This window comes from Miscanthus floridulus, chromosome 19 (assembly GCF_019320115.1).
Source record: "Miscanthus floridulus cultivar M001 chromosome 19, ASM1932011v1, whole genome shotgun sequence".
Classification (NCBI taxonomy): domain Eukaryota; kingdom Viridiplantae; phylum Streptophyta; class Magnoliopsida; order Poales; family Poaceae; genus Miscanthus; species Miscanthus floridulus.
In genome coordinates this window covers 22771272-22796591 of record NC_089598.1, presented here as the reverse complement: position 1 = coordinate 22796591, position 25320 = coordinate 22771272, and the positions used below count along the sequence as shown (strand labels likewise).

At 48.3% G+C, this 25320-nt stretch overlaps 1 pseudogene; it reads right to left on the bottom strand.

The window, feature by feature from the left end:
• Positions 1 to 3963: 3963 nt before the first annotated feature.
• On the bottom strand, positions 3964 to 25089 carry LOC136529315 (putative leucine-rich repeat receptor-like serine/threonine-protein kinase At2g24130; annotated as a pseudogene).
• Between the last annotated feature and the right edge of the window lie 231 nt (positions 25090 to 25320).

Here is a 25320-nt window from a genome sequence, read left to right as displayed (position 1 = left end):
CCACTTAAATATTTAAGCGGCAATTTTGCTCTAAAACATCAATCGTAAATGATATTGGTCATTTTACACCATATTAGTCTATACTAGCAAGGTACAATTATAAAAAAGAAATGTGGTTAACACCGTAGTGATTATAAATTTTCTATTATTTTAATACAATATATTGAAAAGGGCAACCATATATTTACCAAGAGAGTCTAGAAATTACAAAATTAATTGTGGAAAAAAGAACATTGACAATTAGGTTTTATCATAATCTATCTGTTTAGATAAACCAAAGAGTTCAATGGCAAACACAATTTAAAATCATAAATTTTAAATAAAACTTGAGAGATAAAATAACAATTTTTCTTTCCCAGTGAGTTGAAAGAAAAAATACTTAAATAAAGAGCTCATTTAAACACAATTGTAAAGGCAGAATACAAATAAAAACTATGAAAAATTAATAGTTTTATCTCCAAATAGATCGTAAGGAAACAAAACACCTAAATAATAATCCATGCAAATTATAATTAATAGATGCCTACATTCTAAATTAAATTTTATAGAAAAAATACTCCATTCTAAATTGTAAATCGTTCTGGTTTGTTTAAGATACATCTTTCGCAAAAAAAGATATAGGCTCTGTTCGCTGGTCTGAAACTTGGCTGAAACTGGCTGAAAATACTGTTCCGGCTGAATTGTTGTGAGAGAAAAACACTGTACCGGCTGAAAAAAGAAGCCGAACAAGCCGAATATGGGGTAAGCTGAACAGAGTCATATAATTTTATTATGGCTCGGGGGCTCTTCCTACACCCAAGATAAAGACAAGCGACCCAAGCCCGTTATGGCCCAGGGGTTCGAAGGCTGGGCCCCCAGGGGTTTCGACAGCTGCCCCAGGGCAAAAGAGTCAGGGACGACTACGAGCGAGCCTATACGAGGCCGAGGCCCAAGCGAGCGAAACGCTTGGGAGGCCCTGTGTCGCGTCCGAGACCGGCAGGGAGGTCTCCGAATGGGATCCCACCGTAGGGAGGCACCGAGCCACCGAGGCCCAGCGAACGGCCTCGGCACCCACTAGAGAAACCCTCCGGTACTCTTGGAGCGCATCTCCGGACCGCTAGCCGACCCCCAGTGAACGGGGTGCGGGCCTCCACTCGGACTTACCCGATAACAGCTCACAGGAAATGCCATCGCTCGCGCCCACCGAGGGTAGCATGGCATCTTCCACCCCTCCTTCCGAACGAAAAGGAAGCGCGGGGGTCGTACAAAAAGCTGGGGGAACCCCTGACGGACCTCTTGCTCCAGGCAGAGGCTAAGGGGCTCTTCCCGCAGCATCGTCGAGGCCCAGCGATCCGAACTCGCATCCACGGGCTCGGCAAACACAATGTGAACCCCTCACTCGAAAGAGAAAAAAGCCCCTGAAGAAGTGAAATCACTCCTCCAGGGCCTCGGGGGCTACACCCGGCGGGTGCGCTCGCGCGCACCCACCGAAACCTTAAATACGGAACACCATCCCGACAGGAACTATCAAGAGCCAATTCTCGTCAGAACCTCAGGGGGAGTGCCTCCACTCCCCCCAAGGCTCGGGGGCTACTGTCGGATACCGTGAGAAGGGGTACCCCAAGCAAGAACCAAAAAACTGCTTAGACCCTAAAAACAAGAACCAATAAGACAAACGAGGTCTCAGCCAAAAATCTCCGATTCGCCCGAGGCCCCTCGCCGAGGCCCCTTCGCTCGAGGCCCTCTCGCCGAGGCCTCAGAAGAAGTACCGATTGTCCGATTCGCCCGAGGCCTCCTCGCCAAGGTCTGTGATTCTCCTATTTTGCGCGAGGCCGGCTCGCCACCAGCCCCGCGACCACCGCTTTGACTAGACTACCCCGGCTGGACATCACATCTAATCAAGGCGCTCAACCACTCCGACAACCACACGACGGCACAGTACGGCGAAGTGACAGACCAGCACGTCAGCGCCCTGCCATCCATGACGGGACTGTGCAGGGGTTACCGGCTACTGTGCTGCCTAAACTCCTGCACCAAGGACGAACACGACGTGGGGAGTCAGAACTGGGTTCCTGTGACCTCGGGACCAGCAAACTGACCAAGTTCCGCCTCGCCCGAGACTCCCGGTAGGGCCTCAGGCGAGCTGGCCATGCTCCGCCTCGTCCGAGGCTGGGCTCGTCCCGCAACCTCGTCGCCTCCGCCTCAAAAGTCGCTCTAGCAGGCTGTCGCATCCAATCAATGCGCCCAGCTGCACCCACTACGTAAGCCACGATCGGCAGTGCACCGCGACAGGAGCGACGGGACAACGGTCAAATCGCCTTTTTACCATCCCTCGCTGACAATACAGGGTACCATATCCTGTAGACGCACGTTCCGCACTGTTCCGCCTAAATCAACTACGACGATGGCCGCCAAGACCCCGCATTGCCGTCTACAAAGGCCTCGGCACAGCAGGCCTCGGCACAGCGGGTCTCGGCCTCAGCGCAGCGGGTCTCGGCCTCAGCACAGCAGGTCTCGGCACAACCGACCACAGCAGTCCCCAGGCCTTGGCACTTCACCAAGTCAACAAATGTACAGGAGCGCAGCATGTCGCCGGCCTGGAGACCATACCGACTAGACACCGACGGGAACTCCCACGACGCCGCGCTGCTCCGGGGAGCAGAATACGTCAGCAAATAGTAGCCTTCTCATATACTTCTGGCTTTCTCCTTGCAGTTATAAAAGGAGGTAGCCGGTACCATTTCTAGGGGAGAGCAACGAATAGAAAGACGAACTCCCCAATAGAACTACACGCTTCCACGCTGCTTGAGAACAACGCCTCAAGCAGCCCGCACCTCGCCCGCCGAGACCTGGGGCTAGCTCCCTCTCTCACCTAGCTTGTAACCCCTACTACAAGCACTCCGGTGCAAGGAATACAAGATCGATCTCTCAGACTGGACGTAGGGCCTCGATTGCCTGAACCAGTATAAACCTTGTGTCTTTTTGCATCACCATCCGGTCCGGGAGCACGCAGCACAAATTCACTAGTCGGTTGGTTGAGGACCCCCGGTCCGAAACGCCGACAATAATATATAACATAAGAAGTAATGGTAAAAAATGTTTTTGAATCCACTTAAATATTTAAGCGGCAATTTTGCTCTAAAACATCAATCGTAAATGATATTGGTCATTTTACACCATATTAGTCTATACTAGCAAGGTACAATTATAAAAAAGAAATGTGGTTAACACCGTAGTGATTATAAATTTTCTATTATTTTAATACAATATATTGAAAAGGGCAACCATATATTTACCAAGAGAGTCTAGAAATTACAAAATTAATTGTGGGAAAAATAGAACGTTGACAATTCGATTTTATCATAATCTATTGTTTAGATAAACCAAAGAGTTCAATGGCAAATACAATTTAAAATGGTAAATTTAAAATAAAAATTGAGAGAAAGATAACAATTTTTCTTTCCCAGTGAGTTGAAAGAAAAATACTTAAATAAAGAGTTCACTTAAACACAATTGGTAAAGGCAGAATATAAATACAATCTATGGAAAAATAATATTTTTATTTTCAAATAGATTCTAAGGAAACAAAACACCTTAATAATAGTCCATCTGTCCATGCAAATTATAATTAGTAGATGCCTACATTCTAAATTAAATTTTATAGAAAAATACTCCATTCCAAATTGTAAATCGTTCTGGTTTGTTTAAGATACATCTTTCGCAAAAAAAAAGATACATAATTTTGGCATTTAGACAAAACGTATAAAAGCCAGAACTGACTTACAATTTGGAATGGAGAGAGTAATATTTTGATTTCCATGAAAAATCATCTCTTTCACCTTTAATAGGCTAAAGACTACCACGTCCGCCTATAGTACATTGTGCAATGATGATCTAAATGTATCGAAAGATATGGAGAAAAATAAGAAAAGGTTTCAATACATATGCAACATGTATGGAAAAAGATGACAAATTAGATTAAAATTAAATCAAAATTACAAATTACGATTGATAATAAAAAAGTTTGACTTAAAACAATTTTAGAAGTTAATTTATTTGGGGACGTAGTGAGTAAAGACATGGCAATATACCAATCCCAACAATTCAAAGTTAATTGCATAAACATATACGCCACATACTTGAAGTAGTGTATCCTGCATTCGTACTTAGACTGTAAATCTTGCTTTGGAGTTCAGCTGCTTCTGGTCACTGGTTTTCAGATCCGTCACCCCGTGGTTCCTCCACGTACCGTCCCTGAGGTAAGCGATCTCGTGCGCCACGTCGTCCATGGTGGGCCTCATCGACGGTGCGAGCTGCGAGCACGCTACACCGAGCTCAAGCAGCTCCAAGACGACGACGACCTCCACCTCGCCCCGCGGCGGCGAGCCAAACTGCAGCAGCGAACGCTCGACGACGCTGCCCAAGTCGTGCTGCTGGTGCTGGAAGAGTTTCTTGGCCCAGTCGTGGAGGCCGTGCCCCTCCTCGGAGATCACGTCCGTTGGCCTCTTCCCGGAGATCATCTCCAGCAGCATCACCCCGAAGCTGTACACGTCGCCTTGCGTCGATGGCCGGCCTCCCAACCCATACTCTGCATGCATAAAAATTTAAGCCAGAGAGAGTGGCCGGGCACATCGCATGTCGGCATGTGTTGCTCACGTACGTACCGGGCGCGATGTAGCCAACAGAGCCTTGTAACAGCCGAGTGATGGAGTTGCACACGGACGTCGATGCGTCGCCCATCACCTCTGGATCTCTCGCGCCGTCGGTCATCGATCACCAGCTTCGAGATGCCAAAATCGGAGACGACTGCGGTCATGTCGCCGTCGAGGAGGACGTTGCTGGGCTTGAGGTCGCAGTGCACGACCTTGACAGGGGCGTGGTGGTGCAGGTACGCCATGCCCTCGGCGACGTTGCTGGCCACGCAGAGCAGCAGGTCCAGGTCCAGGCGCTGCGGTCCTGCTGCCGCCGCCTTGCCGCCACCGGCAGCAGCTCGAGGCGGCCCGTGGATGAGGCTCTCGAGGCTGCCGTTGGGCATGAAGGGGAGCACGGCCGCCTTGAACTCCGGCGTGCTGCACGCGGTGATCACACGGATGAGGTTCCGGTGCCGGATGCTCCTGAGCACCCGGCATTCCCTCTCGAAGCTGCCGGCAACCACCTCGCTGCTGGCCAGGTCCTGGTGCAGGACCTTCACGGCGATCACTGTCTCGCCGTGGAGGACACACTGTAGACATGTCCGTACCCTCCTTTCCTGATCAAATTCACCTCTGAAAAGCCATCAGTCGCGTCGACAAGCTCCAAATATGAGATCCTTAGATGCTCACCGCTCTCCTTTTCGCCGGTGGCATTGACTAATCTGTTAGATTGATCTCCACTAGTTGTCCCAACGGCCAATTAGGCCCTTGATCTGCGCCCTGATCGAGGGCGCCCAGCCGTACTCCTGGCTGATGGGCCCTCATCGCGCAACGCTATAAAGAGGAAAGTGGGGGCCAGGGCGCCAGACACGAGGTTCACCGTGGCCGCCAGCGCCCCACCATGTCCTAACACTAGTCCGATCCAGAAGGGTGCGCTGTAAGCGACGGGAAGCGCTATTGCCTTCGCCGTCGCCACTGGACCGCGCCTCCCTGCCGCTGCCCCTACTCCGACACCAGTGGCCACGTCGCTGCGGCACCATGGCCGTGACTGCGCTTGGCGACCCAAGTCTTCTATCTAAGCTAAGTGTTACCCACTAATCTATACCTAGAAGTACTTTCAGTTCTATCAATGGTATCAGAACCAGATTTTCTAGTGTGTAGATCTAGATCAGGGTAGAAAAGTGAAAAGAAAGTAGAAGGAGGGGATTTGTTTTCCGAATCGGATCAAAACCCTAACCCGAAACCCTAACCCTAACCCTAACCTTAGAAGAATGGACGGAGAGGGGAGGGACCTACTCGGTTTTTCTCACCGTCGTCACCACCGTCGTCACGCGGGGAGAAGCCCCGCCGTCGCCCCGCCGGCACGCGGGGAGATAGCCGAGCCGCGCTCGTCGCCGTGCGCGCGAGCCCCGGCCGAGGGCACCATCACAGGACCGCTCGACGGCGGCGCGCTCACCCACTGGGGAGCGCGCGCTCCGGTGAGGGGACCCGCGGCAACGCCGCACTTCGAGGTAGGGGTTCAGGACGAGCCCCAATGCAACGCGTGTGGGGGACAAAGAGCACCACCGCGGTGTCGCTCGACGGCGCCGCGCGTGGCTCCAGTCGCACGAGTGCACCGGTGAAGGGCGCCACGGCGGCGCCACCGGACATGTTTTGGGGTGAGAAAGGGGAAAGAAAACCAGTGCTGCGGTGAAGAGAGAGAAAGGGAAGAGGGAAATAGAATTAGGGTTTGGGTGAAGACGGCCGCGGCGGTGTTTTATTCGAGCTACACGCGCGGACGACCGTTCGATCAAGATGAACGACCGGTGATCGCTGGACTGAAAACAGCCCATGTGGGCGAGCGAATTCCTGGCCCAAGCCTAGATTGCGGCCTGGGCGCGAGGGAGTGGGCGCACGCGCTGTGTTGGGTCGTCGCTGGGCCGCGCGGGCGTACGCGACATAGACTGGGCCGCGTACTGTTCTGCTAGGTCGGGCCGAATGCACAGTAAAGGTTATAAATTTATTTATTTATTTTCAGAAGCAAATTTTGATGAATTTTAATTAGTTTTTCATCTCTATTCAATTTTGAACCAATGTGATAAATTATTGAGAGAGTAGATGAGTACAGTAAAATACTTCTAAAAAGTAGATAAATTATATTTTCATGTTTCTACTGCAAAGTTTAATGCTGATTAATCTTCTAATTAAATTTGAACCAACTGGAGAATTTAATTTGAAGGGCAGTTAGTTTTAGTAAATTATGATTATGATTATGATTATCCTCTAATTAAATTGGAACCAGCGAAAAAATTTTAAATTAGAAGAGTAGTCCGATTTGTTTATGTTAAATTATGGTATTGTTATTTTCTGACCAACGTTGATGATAACAATATTATAATGAGTTTAAGGTTGAAGTTTAAATCTCTGATAAATTTTACACCAACATGGTCAATTTTTCAGACAGTAGATAAGAGCCAAAGAAATGTTCCTGAACTAATAGAATATATCTCATATTTCCGCTGCAATGATGTTGATTATCTTTCAATTAAATTCGAACCAACAGGAGAATTTAAATTTGAAGAGTAGTTATATGTATTTAAGTTAATTTATGAGTTTTATGTATTAATTTTATTTTCTCCCCTGTAGAATTAATATAGTAGCACCTCGTATGTTTTAACCATCGAGATCACTTGGCAACAAGTCAAGAGGGCTACAAAGCTAGGGTATGTGAATGAAAAGGCTTAAGTTAAGTCAGTTCAGGACTGTTTACTAATTTTCTTAATAAATTAGAACTAACAGGAAAATTTAATTAGAAAATAAAGTATAAATGAATGTTGAATTTTTTTATTTTTAACACTTTTTGTAAACTAATTTCAAATTTAGCACTGTTTTTTTTTTCTTCAAAACTAACACTTTTGATCGCGTCTATTGCCATGACGTGATGAAACGCCTGTGCCGCGCCATGCATGGTGGCGCGATAGGAGGATGACATGGCGACGACCGAGGCTGCTAACCGGTGACGTGGCAGGGTCTGACGCGCCACCGATCTTGGCACGGCACTGACGCGCCATAGCCCACGGCGCGGCTGGACTTGGACGCGGACAGAAGATCGGCTACTATCGGTGAGGATCGGCAGCGACGCGACCATAGACCCTGTCTTCGCGTCGCAGCTGAACGGTACCTGCAGCTCCGACCCCAACGCCTTTGCCTTCCTCGACCCCTCGCCGGTGGGCTCCGAGTAGGTGCTCTAGTCCGACATGAGGTTGCGCAGCACGGTCGACTACTGCGCGTCCAACCAGGGTGCCTTCTTCAGCGATTTCGTGGCGGCGATGACCAAGCTCGGGAGGATCGGGGTCAAGACATCGGCCACCGACGGCGAGATACGTCGGGACAGACGGTTTCTGAACTAGTTGCTAGTTAATCTCACCGACAGTGCTGTCGCGACATATTGAAACGAATATGAAGCAAATAAATGAAGTCCGTGCGCAAGTTGACAAGCTGCCACATAACATTTTCATTTGTTCGACATAAGTTCGACATAACATAAACTAAGCCTGCAAGTTTCGGACGACAATATTCGTTTGACCTAACAAACTAAAACCTAGGAGTGTAAGGATCCCTCGGACGCCTCTGTCTCTTTGGATTTGTTGGCAACACATTGGGAGTGTAGCCAACGTCGGTGTGGTCGTGTTGTCGGTGCGTACGGCTCATACCCCGCAAGTATATGATATGCACAATTACTTATAATCTTTATGATCGTTAGTTCATGGAGCCTACGTATTTAAAGAAACTACCTTTGTTACTACCTGTGAGGCTTCTTGGGTACCAAGCGAGGCACCACCTAGCTGACATATGCCGATCTTGTCCTGCGGCCAATCGTCCTATTGGTGGTGCTGTCTACGGAAGCCCGGAGGATTGTTGTCGTCGTCCTCATTTGCAGGGTCCTTCCCAGCGCTATGATGTGGTAGTGTCCGCACTGCGGAAGTGGCACCTATCACCAGCTAAGAAGAGCCGGCTGGTGTCCTCAAAGAGCCAGAAGACGTGCCACCCGACCATGCCGGGACTGTCGGTTCCACCCAAGGAGTGTCCATGCAGCTCAGCTTCTGAGCTACCTTCCTATAGCTTCGCTTCACCTTCTGCATAAATTGATGTTAAAGTTAGTGTATTTTCCAAATGCATATACACTAAAGATACATTTTTGGAATGGATAAGTTTATATTTACCTCAACAAAAGCCTCGAGAACGCCTGACCCCTGCCCTGTAGACTCGTAAAGTTGAAACGCTGCTTCGTTCAACATCCTTGACAATTGTGTTGCCTGAGTATAGAAACACGGTTGGACAGTTTTAGTACACATACTTAATACCAAATGGATAACAAATTATACCATTCGAGTATCTTACCACGTATCTTTGAAGCGGGGCTCTCTGTAGTTGTGTGTCATCCCTAGTGGCAACGTCGTACACATCTTCCTCTGAGTCCTCGTTAATCGCCTTCTCAGTGTACGGGGGCTTGGTATGTGTCCTCGTAGACCTGTGAAGCCACCGTAGGTACTCATCAAAGGTGTGCTGGTCGTGTGGGGACCCGCATGGACCGGCTACCGTTCCCTATTCTGCCACAAGTGGATGTACGTGTTGTGTGTCACACGTCAATCCTTGGTCTTGTACCTTTTCCTACGGTCATAGCTACAACAAAACGATGTTAGTTGTACCACACACACCTCTGAATTGTAGCTTTGTTATTAATCGATAACGCACCCGTGCAATTCTTGGTTGGTGGAGTAAAACGGTGGTGGGTAGTCTGTCATTCTTCTAAACTATCTGTAGACCCTGATGGGCAAGTGAATCTTGACCATGTGGAAGAAAATAAGAGGGATGTTGCAGCGATACTCGTCTGACTTATCCCTAGTGACAGGACTCAGATAGTACTTGAGCTCCGGAGCATCCCAAGGACACCAATGCACCTAAACATTTCGTAATTGAGTTAGGTTGTGATATAGTGTATATCGAATAAGACACATGTATGATAGCAAAGAGAGCGTAACCTGGTGCTGTGCCAAGATGTTGAGACCGTCCGTGTACTCCCTGTACTTGCGCCTCGCATTCCCTCTAACTAACTCTGCTTCTGTCCAGATATACAGAGCTGTAGGGAGTGTATCCTGCTCGTTCTATTGCTGCATTGAACACGATAATGAATTAGCCATTACTAATTTCATCATATGTAACTGTCTCGAAGAATATAGTGAACTGAAGTACTTTCCGGTAAACCAGTATTAAGGGGACTCCCAACAGGCCATCGTTCCCAACACCAAACCTGAAGTAGGTAGGAGCAACCCCTAAGGTTCGCATACCCTGAGGTGCGACGGCAGACAACGCATAGCTGTCGATACGTCCATGCTAGGATTGCGCTGCCCCAGTTGTACGCTGCTATGTTCTCCCATGGCTGGTGTAGTATGTCAAGAAAGATCCAGCTGATGGTGTTGCCCGAGACGTCTAGGAATAGGAAAGCACCAAGGAAGTGCTAGAGCCACACTCTAGCGAATCTATCGATCACAGCCTCATCAGCCTGTGGGTCCAAGTAATCAAAGCGCTCTGTGATCCAGGACGACGAAACATCGGAACTTTTTTCTAAAATTCACCAAAGAAAATAAGACCCGATGGCTACAGGAAAGCAATGCAAGTATTAAATAGACTTGAATTGCTCACTTATTTTTCTTGGAAACCTCGTTGTCCGGTGAAAGAAAGCTAGTGAACTGAGCCACCAGCTCCCTCTAGTGATCGTTGTCAACTATACCTGTCACTGGAAGTCCCCCCAACCGAAGTCCAAAGATAGCCTTCACGTCCTGCATGGTCAAGGTCATCTCGCCGCAAGGTAGGTGGAACATGTGGGTCTCAAGCCTCCACCTGTTATAAGAATAGAACAATTGTTAGTTGCCTCAAATTTGTTATAAAAATATTTACGTACAAAGAAGGCACTTGCACCTGTCTACAGCTGCAATAAGTAGTGTTGGGTCAAGGGACAAAAGGCCATAGTTGATAACACGGACAAGCTCGAGAAAGCTGGCACGCCGTATGTACGGCGTAACGCTCGTCCCACTAGTGCGCCCTGGTGTGCGTGCGGAGCCTCAAAGGAGGCAAGGCCACCTCTGCATCGGTGTCACTTAAGATGTGTGCTCGATGCTGGTCGTCGTATTCCACCTTAAGGAGAAACAACGGGTGCTGCGTGGGAGGGGTCATCCTATTACAAATTGATAAACAAAGGGTTAGAGTATTCAAATTAACAATATTCAAATTAACATTATGTAGCATTGCAAAATTTGAACTACTTGTTATGCAATACAAACACAATATGAAAGCACATGTATATATTCAAAGTAACATTAACAGACATATTAAACAACTTCACTAGAAAAATAAGCATTTGACAAAACTTCATCAAGTCATCCAAATCGCCGTATCACGCACTACTAAGTACCGATACTTGAAAACTAGTATCTATAATGACAACCTTTACTACTATAAACTAACTAAATAATAAATACCTAATCAATCCCTAAATCCAAAATCCTAACTAACAGTAACCTAAACCCAAACTACCTAACCAAACCTTAACTATACTACAACACACAACCTAAACCCTAAAAACTACCTACCTAAATAAACAAATTCACTAACCTAACTATCCTAAATCACTAACCCTAACTAAAACAACAATCATAATAACATGAAATCGAGAGAGGGAGCTACCTTACCTTGATATGGGCGGGCTATTGCGACCGTGACGCGCCGGCGTTCGTGGTGCGGCCGGCGCGGGCGCTGTGAGGCAGGAGTGGGTGGGCGCGGCGGGGGCGTGCGGGCACGGCTAGCTGAAAGGTCCTAATGGCTAGAGGGAAGTGAATAGCCTAATAAAAATTTCTACAACAACACTTAACAAACCGGTTAGACAATTATGAGGCGAAGCAACTGTTGCGCTAGCCTACTAAAAATGCAAGCCACCTACCACAATTTTAGTTTATATTGTCTCTAACCACACAATAGCTGTGGCACTACACTAAGTTAGTGTGCTCTTAAAGACTAACTAAAGAGTCACACTAACCAAACTAACAAGATCTCACAATTAGGTACACTAAAGAGCTTGATAACTAGTTTGCGGTAATGTAAAGAGAGAGAGCAAGATAGTTATACCGTCGTGTCGAGGAGTGAACCAATCAATCACAAGAATCAATATAGATGAAGACCAATCACCTCGGAATCAAATGATGAACATAATGATTTTTTACCGAGGTCCACTTGCTTGCCGGCAAGCTACTTCTCGTTGTGGCGATTCACTCACTTGGAGGTTCACGCGCTAATTGGCATCACACGGCAAACCCTCAATAGGGTGCCGCACAACCAACACAAGATGAGGATCACACAAGCCACAAGCAATCCACTAGAGTACCTTTTGACTCTCTAATAGGGAAAGGTCAAGAACCCCTCACAATCACCATGATCAGAGCCGGAGACAATCACCACCCTCCGCTCGACGATCCTAGCTGCTCCAAGCCGTCTAGGTGGCGGCAACCACCAAGAGTAACAAGTAAATCCCGCAACGAAACACGAACACCAAGTGCCTCTAAATGCAAACACTCAAGCAATGCACTTGGATTCTCTCCCAATCTCACAAAGATGATGAATCAATGATGGAGATGAGTAGGAGGGCTTTGGCTAAGCTCATAAGGTTGCTATGTCAATGCAGATGGCCAAGAGAGTGAGCTTGAGCCGGCCATGGGGCTTAAATAGACAACCCCCACAAATAGAGCCGTTGTACCCCTTCACTGGGCACAACATGGGGTGACCGGACGCTCTGGTCATATCGACCGGACGCTAGACCTTAGCGTTCGGTCACGCGATGTGTGCCACGTGTCCCCTCTCTTCAAATGTTGATCGCCCAATCTCAACGTTTAAGTGATGACCGGACGCGCTGCTGCGAAGTGACCAGATGCTGGACCTCAGCGTCCGGTCGTTTCCAGTAAGCATCCAGAAACGAGAAATCACGACCGGACGCGTCCGGTCATGCTCGACCAGACTCACCTAGCGTCCAGTCACTCGGCGTCTTCTCTGTGGACTGCCATGTCAGTGGGACCGGACATAGCCCTCCAGCGTCCGGTCACTAAGTGACCCAGCGTCCGGTCAGAGACCGACGCTAGCGTCTTCGCTGCTTCTACTGACTAGACGCGTCGGTCCTTCCGAGACCAGCGTCCGGTCACTTACAGTGACTTCCGTCTTTTCTATATAGGGCACCAGTGGCACCGTCGGACTGTCCGCAAGTGTGCCAACCACCGAACACTCCGTCGGTGAAGTTTCTAACCCTTGCTCAAATGTGCCAACCACCAAGTGTATCACCTTGTGCACATGTGTTAGTATATTTTCACAAACATTTTCAAGGGTGTTAGCACTCCACTAGATCCTAAATGCATATGTAATGAGTTAGAGCATCTAGTGACACTTTGATAACCACATTTCGATACAAGTTTTACCCCCTCTTAATAGTACGGCTATCGAACCTAAATGTGATCACACTCTCAAAGTGTCTTGATCACCAAAACAAAATAGCTCCTACCATTTATACCTTTGCCTTGAGCCTTTTGTTTTTCTATTTCTTCTTTTCAAGTCCAAGCGCTTGATCATCACCATGGCATCACCATCATCATGATCTTCATAATTGCTGCATCACTTGGAGTAGTGCCACGTATCTCATAATCACTTTGATAAACTAGGTTAACACTTAGGGTTTCACCAATTCACCAAAACCAAACTAGAGCTTTCACCGGTGAGGGCGGGCGACCGTCGGGGCGGCGGGCGCTGCCGGCGGGGCGCTACGCGGTGGCGGGCGTGCGGGCGCTACGCGGCGTGCGGGAGGGCGGGCGAGCAGGGGCGGCGATGGGCAGGCAGACAGAGGGAGGGCGGCGGCTCGCGGGCAATATTTACCTAGGCCTGCCGCGCTGTGGGCTATGGCGCGTTAGTGCCGCACCAAGATCGGTGACGTGGCAGACCCTGCCACGTCACCGGTCAGCAGCCCCGGTCGTCGCCATGTCATCCTCCTACCGCGCCACCATGCATGGCGCGGCACAGGCGTTTCATCACGTCATGGCAATAGGCGCGGCCAAAAGTGTTAGTTTTGAAAAAAAACAGTGTTAGATTTGAAATTAGTTTACAAAAAGTGTTAAAAATTAAAAAAAATCTGAATGTTTTAGTCGTAATGAATAAGTTTTCGTTACAACAAATTGTATATAGATGTATCCCGCATGGGGAGAAGTTTGGCATAGTACTTATGCTAGTCAATCCTGTATGGCGGGAGATGTTTTGTGATGACTCATATGTTTTGTATCCCGCAAGCGAGAGAAGTTTGGGTAGCTCTTATGCTTCCTAGTAGTGACCATGGCACAATAAAAATGCACCGTCATGATCAATACTAATCAAAGGACAAGAAAAAGAACAAGCGTGACTTACAAAAGTACAATTAATAAAAGACCTTGTCGAGTTCTTGAAGTGGAATGAGGAAAGTGTACTACTATACGGATCAAGAAATAATTTTATTTGCATGACATAGTCATGTGAATGAAGTAAGTCATAAGTGTCTCCTCGTTCATAGTTTTCTGAATAGTTCTCGAAATTATGGCAGTATAGTTCATGCCATATTTCGAGGGGGGAATTGTGAGATAAATTAAGAGTAAGAATTAAGATCAAAAGAAACTACTCTTCATTAAGAGTGAGATAAAGATGCTGATGAATGTGTACTCTTCATTAAGAGTGAGATACAGATTTTGTAAGAAACTGAGTGAGATAAAGATTTTGATAAATGTGACCGTCGGTTATAACAATGATACCCCTAAGCAGAGAAACAACTAAATTCCTGGATTTTTTAATGTTCCGAGAGGAAGATAGCGTAGTCACCATCAAAGATATTAAAGCGGTGCTTAAAACGCCATATAAGGTTTTAAAAGATTGAACCCAAATAAGAAATTGAAAGATACATTATCTTTATAAAAGATGGGACGACCTGGGGGAGCTGCACGGTATGTAGAGACATATGGCTTGAAGAGAAGCAAGACTGCATGCCCACTTCAGTGATTCAAGACAACGAATTTCTCGATACCTGTTGATGTTGTATGACTTATACAACACCTGTTGTTGGCTCTTCGAAGAAGATGAATAATATAAACAAGGATATTTTGATACAGGAGCCTATAGAATCAATTGCCTCTTGGCAATGAAGAGCAACAACAACCCCACATGAAAGTGCCAGTCGCTGAGGCCCTAGAAGGTCTCAAAGAATTAGTAAACCAGTTTTTTCTGATGACTATGAAGTCTATGTTAGTGAATAAATTCAAATGGAGGGTGATCCCACCTCATTTGAATAAGTCATGAGCTCGTTTGAATGGCAAGAAGCTATGGAAGTTAAAATGAATTCGATCAATACCAATGATGTTTGAGACTTAGAAGAAATTCCTAATGGAGCCAAAACAGTAGGCTGTGAAAGGGTCTATAAGACAAAATGTGACTCCAAAGAGAATGTGGAAAGATATAAAGCATGACTTATAGTAAAAGGCTTTACGCAAAGAGAACGAATAGATTACGATGAGAGTTTTCTCTCTAGACTCATGCAAGGATTCTTTTAGAATCATAATGGTGTTATTGGCACATTACGATTTAGAGTTACATCAGATGAATGTAAAGACGATATTCCTCAACGGGGATTTGTATGAAAACGTTTACATGGCACAATCCAAAGGTTTTGTCGTGGAAGAAAAAGAACGTATGTGATGCCGCTGTAGAAATCCATTTATGGGTTAAAACAAGTCTTTAGACAGTAGTATTTGAAGTTGATGAAACGATAAGAAAGTTTGGGTTTAAAGAAAATAAGAAGGACAATAGCGTTTATGCGAAGTTCAAGAATGGAAAATTCTTTTTCCACATCCTGTGTATAGATAACATCCTACTCACTAGTAGTAATGTTAATCTGCCATTAGAGAAGAAGTCTTTGTCCCTAAGTTTCAATGTGAATAATCTTGGTGAAGCCTCATTGGTTGAAATTCACCGAGATAGATGAAAATAGGTATTAGGACTATTGCAAAGGCATACTTAGAAAAGATTCTAAAAAAATAAAGTATGCATGCGAGTAAACCTACGCCTGCTCTTATAGTCAAGGGTAATAGATTAGGGAACTTTTAGTGTTCTAGGAACCGATATGAGATCGATCAAATGAACATGGTTCCATATGCTTTAGCTGTTAGAAGCTTAATGAATGTACAAGTAAGAACTTACCCTGACGTAGCTTATGTATCCAGGATATTTTGGCAGAAGTCCAGTCTAGATATAGATAACTAGAATGGGGTTAAGAATGTTTTATAATTTTTGCAAAGTATCATAGGCCTCATGCTGAGTAAGAAAGAACAAGTACTCTCAAATAGTTGTGGGTACAAATGTTAAGTTTTGGCGAGATGTGTAGTGAAATCCACAGTAGTTGCTAACACTCGCAGCTTGAGTATTATTGTGGAAAAGCTTCGATGAAACAGTTATGGTGTCATCAATTATGCATATCATAGTATAGCTTGTCATGAGGCCTCAGGAACAGGCAAAAGTGGTTAAGGAAATATGTACCCGGATTTAACAATGATAGTCAACAGCAATAACCATTTAAAGTAGTTAACTCATAAGACAACAGGTCAAGTGTGCTGCCAAACACATTGACATTAAGTTATATGTTGTAAAGGAGAAAATTCAGAATCATTTTGAAAGCATTGAGCATATAAGTACCAAGCAAGTACTTGCGGATCTGCTTACCAAAGGCTAACCACCCAGTTCGTTCAGAGAACACACAGTCGACATGGGTTTACGGAAAAGCCTATGATTTCTAGATACTAAGGGCATAGTTGAGAATCTGTTTCAAAATAGAGAGGTGCATTGTAGCTGTTTAATCTAATGGCAACTGACCGTGATGATGAAGCACGCTCTATGTACTGATCTATGATGGAATGGGAAAAAAATAAAGTAAGTTAAGTTTAAGTCATAAGGTGAGGTCAATGGGAAGAATGTTAGATTGATCTCCATCAGTTGGCCCAACGGTCAATTGGGCCCTTGATCCGGGCCCTGATCGGGGGCGCCCAGCCGTACTCCTGGTTGATGGCCCCCCGTCGCGCAGCGCTATAAAGAGGAAGATGGGGGCCGGGGCGCAAGACACGAGGTTCACCGCAGCCGCCAGTGCCCCACCATGTCCTAACCCTAGTCCGATCTAGAAAAGCGCGCTGTAAGCGACGGGAAGCGCCATCACCTTCGCCGCCGCCACTAGACCACACCTCCACATCGCTGCCCCTACTTTGACACCGGTGGCCACGTCGTCGCGGCGCCATGGCCGCGACTGCGCTTGGCGACCTAAGTCTTCTATCTAAACTAAGTATTTACTACTGGAAACGTGTACTTTGCCGAGGGCCTGAGGCTTTGCTGAGGGCCAAATATCGGGCACTCGGCAAAGAGACTCTTTGCCGAGGGCCAGACATAGGAGCCCTCGGCAAAGAACGGCCCTCGGCAAAGAGGCCTTTGCCGAGGGTACGGCCCTCGGCAAAGACAGGCCCACGGCAAATCAAATCTTTGCCGAGGGCCTCGGCCCTCGGCAAAGATGCCCTCGGCAAAGTAGGCCCGTTGGGTCACGGCGGCCATTTCCCATCAAACTTTGCCGAGGGCCACCCGTTAGGCCCTCGGCAAAGGTTCGGCAAATTTTTTTTAAGTCTTTGCCGAGGGCCCCAGACCAGGCCCACGGCAAAGATTTTTTAAAAACCAGTTTTCGGCCAAATTTTTTTTTATAAATCGGATTTGCCGAGGGCCCGAGGCTAGGCCCTCGGCAAAGAAGACCTTTGCCGAGGACCAGGATGGGCCCTCGGCAAAGATTTTTTATTTTTATTTTTAAAATTCTTTGCCGAGGGCCACAGGGTCAGGCCCTCGGCAATTTTTTTTTGGTTTTTTTAGCCCAGTTTTTTTGTGGTGCTACAATACATTGTTTTGAACTCAATTTTAAAATTCAGGCCAATTTTGATTTTGTTTTGTATATTTCCTTAATTTATTTCGATTCTTTGATTTTTTTGAATATGTCAAATTTGAACTGCAGGTGCATGGAATATTGCAATGTAGTGTTTCGAAAAATGTTATTCATGTTAATTGGTGCATGTTGAGTCCCTATCCACGAGCTCGCATCAAATTTTCACGCATCTTGTTCGTGTAACATGGCGACCGACTTGCCGGGAAAGTGTTTTAAAATTATATAAAATCCATACGAAGTCCGAAAATCACGAAACTTGGCGAGATGTCATGTTATCGCATGTGTAGGCTGTGGTAAAAAATTGATGTCTGGGTTTCAGGCATCCGACGTCGCAACTCGCTCGAAGCCTTCTCAATTTTTTACCACAGCCTACACATGCGATAACATGACATCTCGCCAAGTTTCGTGATTTTCGGACTTCGTATGGATTTTATATAATTTTAAAACACTTTCCCGGCAAGTCGGTCGCCATGTTACACGAACAAGATGCGTGAAAATTTGATGCGAGCTCGTGGATAGGGACTCAACATGCACCAATTAACATGAATAACATTTTTCGAAACACTACATTGCAATATTCCATGCACCTGCAGTTCAAATTTGACATATTCAAAAAAAATCAAAGAATCGAAATAAATTAAGGAAATATACAAAACAAAATCAAAATTGGCCTGAATTTTAAAATTGAGTTCAAAACAATGTATTGTAGCACCACAAAAAAACTGGGCTAAAAAAACCAAAAAAAAAATTGCCGAGGGCCTGACCCTGTGGCCCTCGGCAAAGAATTTTAAAAATAAAAAATAAAAAATCTTTGCCGAGGGCCGTGGATCTGGGCCCTCGGCAAAGGACCGAACCCTAAAAAAAATTGCTGAGGGCTCTTTGCCGAGGGCCTTCCCCGTGGCCCTCGGCAAAGAATTTTAAAAATAAAAAATAAAAAATCTTTGCCGAGGGCCGTGCATCTGGGCCCTCGGCAAAGGACCGAACCCTAAATCGGGACGCAGCCCAAATTCCCGATCGGAAATTTAAAAAAAACGTCGACCGTCTCCCTCCCCACGCGCCCGCTCACAGCCGGCCCTCGCGCGTCCACCACCGCCGCCCGCGCGCCCGTGCTGCGCGCGCTGGCTGCCCCGAGCCCGGCCGCCCCCGCGCACCCGGGCGCCCCGCGCCTCCACCACCGCCGCCGCTAGCCCCGTCGCCGTGCGGCCGCCGCCGCGCGCCCGGCCGCCCCGAGCCCGGCAGCCCCGCGCGCCCCCACCGCCGCGCGTGCACGTGGGTCGCCCCGCGCCTCCACCACCGCGCCGCGCGCCCGCCGCCCCACCACGCCCAGTGGCGGCCGAGGTCGCGCCCTGCCTCCGTTCCCCGTCTCCGTCGAGCAAGGGGAGGTCGACCACCCCGGCCGGCCCTCCGGTGGCTCGCCCTCACCGGCCTTCCCGCCCCGACCCCAGCCCCCAGGCCGCCCCCGTCGTCGGCTGCTGTTGGAGGGGAGGAGGCAGAGGGTGAAGTTGGAGGAAGAAGAGAAGGAGAAGAGGAGAAGGAGGAAGGGGAAGAAAAGGAGAAGAAGAGGAGAAGGAGGAAGGGGAAGAGAAGGAGAAGAAGGGGAAAAGGAGAGAAGGGAAGAGGGGGAGAGGAGTACTCCAACGCCGCTCGACCTCGCCGGAGAAGAAAGTGACCTCCGCACCGCGACGCCCGACTCCACCGAAACCCTAGGTAAAACTCTCGTTGTCGGCCTTCGTGCCGTATGTGGTTGTGTGGGCCTTCGTGCCATAAGTTGTTATGAGGGCCTTCGTGCCGTTGTGGTTGTCGGCCTTCGTGCCGTTTTGGTTTTGTGGGCCTTTGTGCCGTAAGTTGATATGAGGGCCTTCGTGCCGTTGTGGTTGTCGGCCTTCGTGCCGTTGTGAATGTCGGCCATCGTGTCGTTTTTTTGTAGGTTTTGGAAATCTCCCCGTGCAGGGGAGGTGCTGCCGAAATTTTGAACAAAAAATAACCTATTGTCTTTTTATGCAGGAGAAGAGTACGTCGGAGGGGACCCGGAGGACCCCGATCGTCTTCGTCAACGTCGCGGTTCTGCCGTCACTGCGTCGCCTCGCCACTGCGTCGATGGAGATGTGGTGGTAAATGCCAAGGACATAGCAATGCTTGAGCGATTACTTCTAGGCAATGACGACGATGACAACATAGAACCTTCGGATAGTGTTGCCCATTTGGACAATTTTGACAGTGATGATGAGACCTATGATCCCAATCATGAAGATTATTCCTAATACATGTAATACTATGGGTTTTTAATTTATGTTTTGTTTATATATTTTGAATCTATTTCTAATATATGTACTAATTAGTCTTGTTCATTCTTTGTGATTGCAGGTGATTGGATAAAGATGGCGAGCAGACGTCCACGCCGTGACACGCCCTTGGTTTACGGGAGAGACCGCCCTCTCCTTCGAGGTGAGGGGTCGTCGTCCGGGGTAGCGTCCGCAGGAGGTGACGAGAGGAGGACCAGGGGCAGCCGCCGCAGGAGGCAGCGGTCTCCTCCCACGACACGTGATGAGGTGCTAGAGGAGGAGCACGTGACGGCCATGGCCTCGTCCTCGTCGGAGGACGAGAGGGGTCAGCAGACGGGCGAGGGAGACGAGGCGCTCGAGGGCGAGGGAGGCGAGGCGCGCGAGGGCGAGGGAGGCGAGGCGCTCGAGGGCGAGGGAGAGGGTACCGCTACCTGGACTCTCTACGAGCGAGGTCCCACGAGCCTCCCTCCGGTTCCGCTTCCTCACAACCGCTCAGTGATACGGCCTATGGCAAAGAGGTAAGTAACTATGGATGTTATCACAACTACTTCATAAGATATGTTGGAAATCTTAAAAGAAACTGATAAATTTTCTTAATCACTTGTGCAGGGCCTGGTTGGTTTTGTCGGGTACTCCAGCACGCACCCCCGCGAGCATCCTTGGTGTTTTGTGCATGAAATGGTACCCCGGCATTGTGCAACTGTCCGAAGAGCCGGTGGTGCGGGAGCCGGCCTCCAACTGGGATAGGTACGCGCTGGTCACGGATGACACTTACCGCAACAAGCAGGAGCGAGTATTGGCGGAGTTTTGGGTAAGTCTCTCTCGCACAACATTGCTTAATACATCGCATTCATTGGTTAAATCTTTTATTGAAATAATGAATGGATACATTGGTTTTGTATGCAGAAATATTTCAAGGCCGAAGAATGACTTGAGGTCCAGGCGGATCGGGCGGCTGCCGCAGCTTGTAGGAAGTACGTCACCGAGATGCACCACCATGGGCGCGTCCAGGCCCACATAGACTACTACAAGTCGGTACTTAGGCAGTTCCTCCCCAAGCCTCAAGCAAGACGGATTACGCTGACCCGGGACCAGTACCTTGAGGTAGGCGAATAACATTCATAATGATTCGTTCTGATATTAAGTAGGTTCAATTTCTTCTTATATGTCAAATACTCGATGACTTGTAGGTGATTCCCTGGTGGTGCCGATCGTATCCTGAGTGCTGGGCCATGATCGTGGACAAGTGGTTATCACAGGACTTTGTTGACACGCACGAGAGGCAGCGGGAACAGCGTCTGATGAGGCAAGGTCCAACTCACCATCAAGGCAGTCGTAGCCTCCTCGGATACAAACAAGCATACGTAAGTGATTTCTTTCATTTATTTTGACGCTCAATTCTATTTGATTTCTCACCATCTTCCCGTCTTTCTCGCAGGAGGCTGCGCACCCGGGCGAGGAGATCTCGGAGTTCTCTGCGTGGGCTATGTCTCACATGGGCAGGGCGTCGTCCTCTGTCTCCTTCGACCCGGCTGCCCCGCTCCAGGTGTACTCCGACCCGAACGTGTACACTAAAGTCCAAGAGTACACGTCAACGGTAAGGGGGATCTATGGGGAAGATTACAATGTGCGCACTGAGCCCATTGATGCAGAGACGATCATGAGGCTCGGAGGAGGCAAGAAGCACGGGCGGCTGTGGATTGCAGACGGCGCCATCGACTCCACCACTGTTCCCTCCCTCGACGCTATCCGAGCACGGAGCACGAGCTCCAGCCAGCCCATACGTCCACGGCCGTCTCCAGCACTGCAGCAGGTCCAAGCACTCCAGGTAATTCCTGTTTTACTCATCGTACGTACATATTTAAACACCTAAATTAGATTTGCATTACTGATATATTGGAGTGAAATATTGCAGGCCGAGCTGCAAGAAACAAAAAGGCAAAGTCAAGAGCAGAACGCGGAGCTGACCGCACAGCTGCAGGCCTAGAAGGTCGCGTTCGAGGCCGCGCAGAAGCAGATGGCGGAGATGATGGTGATCATGCAAAGTCTTGGGCAAGCATCGGGTGTACCTGTGCAGTTTTCAGCTCCTCCACCTCCTACTCCTGCAGCTACTCCTGTAAGTATGAAAGTTCACTTTTCGCTTGTGCTTTGCATGTATGTCGGCCTTCGTGCCGTTGTGGATGTCGGCCTTCGTGCCGTTGTGGATGTCGGCGTTCGTGCCGTTGTGGATGTCGGCCTTCGTGCCGTCGTTTCTTGCAGGTTTTGGAAACCTCCCCGTGCAGGGGAGGTGCTACCGAAATTTTCAATTGAGTCTAATCTTTTTGTATTCCTACAATACTAGATGCAATCTCTAAGTTTCAAAACTGTTTTCCCGGATTGCTCACACATGCAATCTCTGCTCCTTTGTGCAGCTTCAGTCCGCGGGTTCCAATCAACCCGCTAGTGCGTCACCGGGTGATCCTGCTTTTCCTTCACCATCGTCTCATAGGCTAGCTTGATGAGGACTCGTGCTAGGTGATGTGGTTGGACTTTAGCGTGATTTGTGATTTATGGTTGTGACTTGTGCTTGGATTTTATTAACTTGTCGTAATAAACATGTGAATGATGATGAACATGTGACTTGTCGTTGTAATATATTGTGATTTGTGGTTCACAATTATGGTTGTGATATATTGTGAGAAAATGGGTTCTGTGTGATATATATACGAAATGCTTGTGTCGATGGAATGCAAAAAACAAAAAAAAATTAAATTTCTGCCTCTTTGCCGAGGGCAATGACCAAGGCCCTCGGCAAAGAAGTGTCCTTTGCCGAGGGCCCAAGCAATAGCCCTCGGCAAAGATTTTTTGGAAAAAATCCTGCCAATTTCTTTGCCGAGGGCCAGGGAGTAGGCCCTCGGCAAAGGGTTAAAAAAATTCAAAAAAATCATTTCTTTGCCGAGGGCCGGCCCTCGGCAAAGAATTTTTAAAAAATCCTGCCAATTTCTTTGCCGAGGGCCAGGGAGTAGGCCCTCGGCAAAGGGTTAAAAAAATTCAAAAAAACCATTTCTTTGCCGAGGGCCGGCCCTCGGCAAAGAATTTTTAAAAAATCCTGAAAATTTCTTTGCCGAGGGCCATAGAGGAGGCACTCGGCAAAGATTTAAAAAAAATTAAAAACTTTTATTTGCCGAGGGTCGGCCCTCGGCAAAGAAATTAAAAAAAACGGCAAAGAAACCGCCAACAGTGCCGGCATCTGACGGCGTCTTTTCTTTGCCGAGTGCCCGATAAAGGGCCCTCGGCAAAGACCCATTCGCCGTCTAAAAATTCCCCGAGGGGTCTTTGCCGAGGGCAGCCCTCGGCAAAGCCTTTGCCGAGGGTTTCTAGTCCTTTGCCGAGGGCCAGATGCGCCTCCAGTAGTGATTATCCACTGATCTATGCCTAGAAGTACTTCGGGAAACGTGATAGTTGACTAGGTGGGGCTGTCAACCTCAAACGACCCCTCATCAGGTAGTCATCAAGAACAACGCACACCATAGCCAGCAACCCGACAGCAATGGTGACGACGACACCGATGGCTACGTACAGGAAGTGGCCATGTTTTCCGCTAATGCATGATGCCATGCCGGGGATAAACCCGCATAGGCCAGGATTGCCGAGAAATGAGTCGTCGGTGAGGTTTGCAAATGACCCTCCACTGCACACCTCGCCGGTGAAGTTGTTGTGTGAGAAGTTGGCAAACTGGAGCGGCGACCCTTGCAGAGACTGAGGAATCATGCCGGTAAGGCTGTTGAAAGAAACATCAAGGAAATGGAGTTTTTTCAAAGCGCCTATGGAAGATGGAAGGCCCCCAGAGAGTTTGTTTCCCGACAAGTCAAGAGCTTGGATCATCTCCATATTGCCAAATTCCAATGTTAGGGGGCCCTCTAGGAGATTGTTAGAGAGGTTAAGGTACATCTGGAAGCTACTAATAAGCCTAGGTACGCCAGTAGGAATCTGGCCTGTAAGTTTGTTGTGAGAAAGGTCCAGGATCAGTTGGCAGCTAAGACCAGGTGGTATGGCACCTGAGAGCTGGTTATTGTCAAGAAGAAGGTTCTCCAACATAGTGAGGTTCGATAAGGTCTCTGGTATTTCGCCTCGAAGACTATTATTCGATATGTCGATGGTAACTAGTTGTCGAGCTAAGCCGATGGATTTGGGTATTTCACCATTGATCTGGTTATTTGAGAGGATTATCTGTGTAAGCTGACGTGGATGGAACACCTCAGTGGGGATTGGCCCCTCCAACATGTCATATTGTAGCTCTAAATCTGTCAGCGAGTGGAGGTTTCCGATGGTGTATGGAATTGCACCCGTGATCTCGTTGTCTTCCAGGTAGAGCTTGGAGAGATTGGCTGACGACAGGTTGCCGATGATCGCCGGGATCTCGCCTCCGAGGCCGTTCGACTCCACTCCAAGCTTCCTGCAATCCGGTGCAGTTCACTAGAGAGGCAAGGAAAGGCTCAAGGTTGGTGTTACCGCTGTCACTTGAGAAGCTGTTGCCGGACTGGTAGAGATACTGGAGGAACGGCATCTTGTCGAACATTTGGGATGGCAGCACACCGCCAAGGGAATTGTACTGCAGAAGCACCCAACTAAGGCTGGTGAAGTTGGACATGGGCAAAGGGATGCTGCCTTCGAGCCTGTTTGCGTAGAGGCTGAGGTGCTGCAGGCGCGGAAGCCGGCATCGTGCAGAGAAAGGGATCTCACCGGTGAGGGAGTTGCTGTTCAAGGAAATGGAGGTCAAGGAGGTGCAGTTGCAGACGACAGCCTCCGGGATGCTACCGGTGAGACTGTTGTGGCCAAGTCTCAGTACCAGGAGCTGGGACAGCATGCCGAGCTCCGGCGGGATGATGCCGGAGAGCTGGTTGAATCGGAGGTCAAGCGTCTTGAGAGCGGAGAGGTTGCCGATCGCCGGGGAGATGATGCCGCTGAGGTTAAGGTGTGCCACACGCTCTGTCGAGTCACATGTGACACCAGTCCAGTTGCACAGTTTAGGGGAGCCCCAGTCGGAGAGGTTGCCCCGGACGCCGGACTTGAAGGCGAGCAGAGCAGCGCGGTCAGTGGCATGTGAATCCACTGAGCTGACAACAGCAACGGCGATGGCAATTAGGGTGAGGAATAATCGAGGCATTGTGGGGATTACAATTACAATGAGGTCTGGATTGTTCACGCATTGCTATGGATTGTAAGGGTGATGAAAGGCTACGCTATGGGTAGATGGTCGTCTAAATAAGGGAGTAAAGGGTGGGGGAGTGGGCCCTGGCAGGCGTTCTCTAAGGTCAAAGCTAATGGTGATTAGTGAATACTGCAAAAGCATGATATCATGGCCTACTACTGGTGAGATCACATTGACCTTATCCAG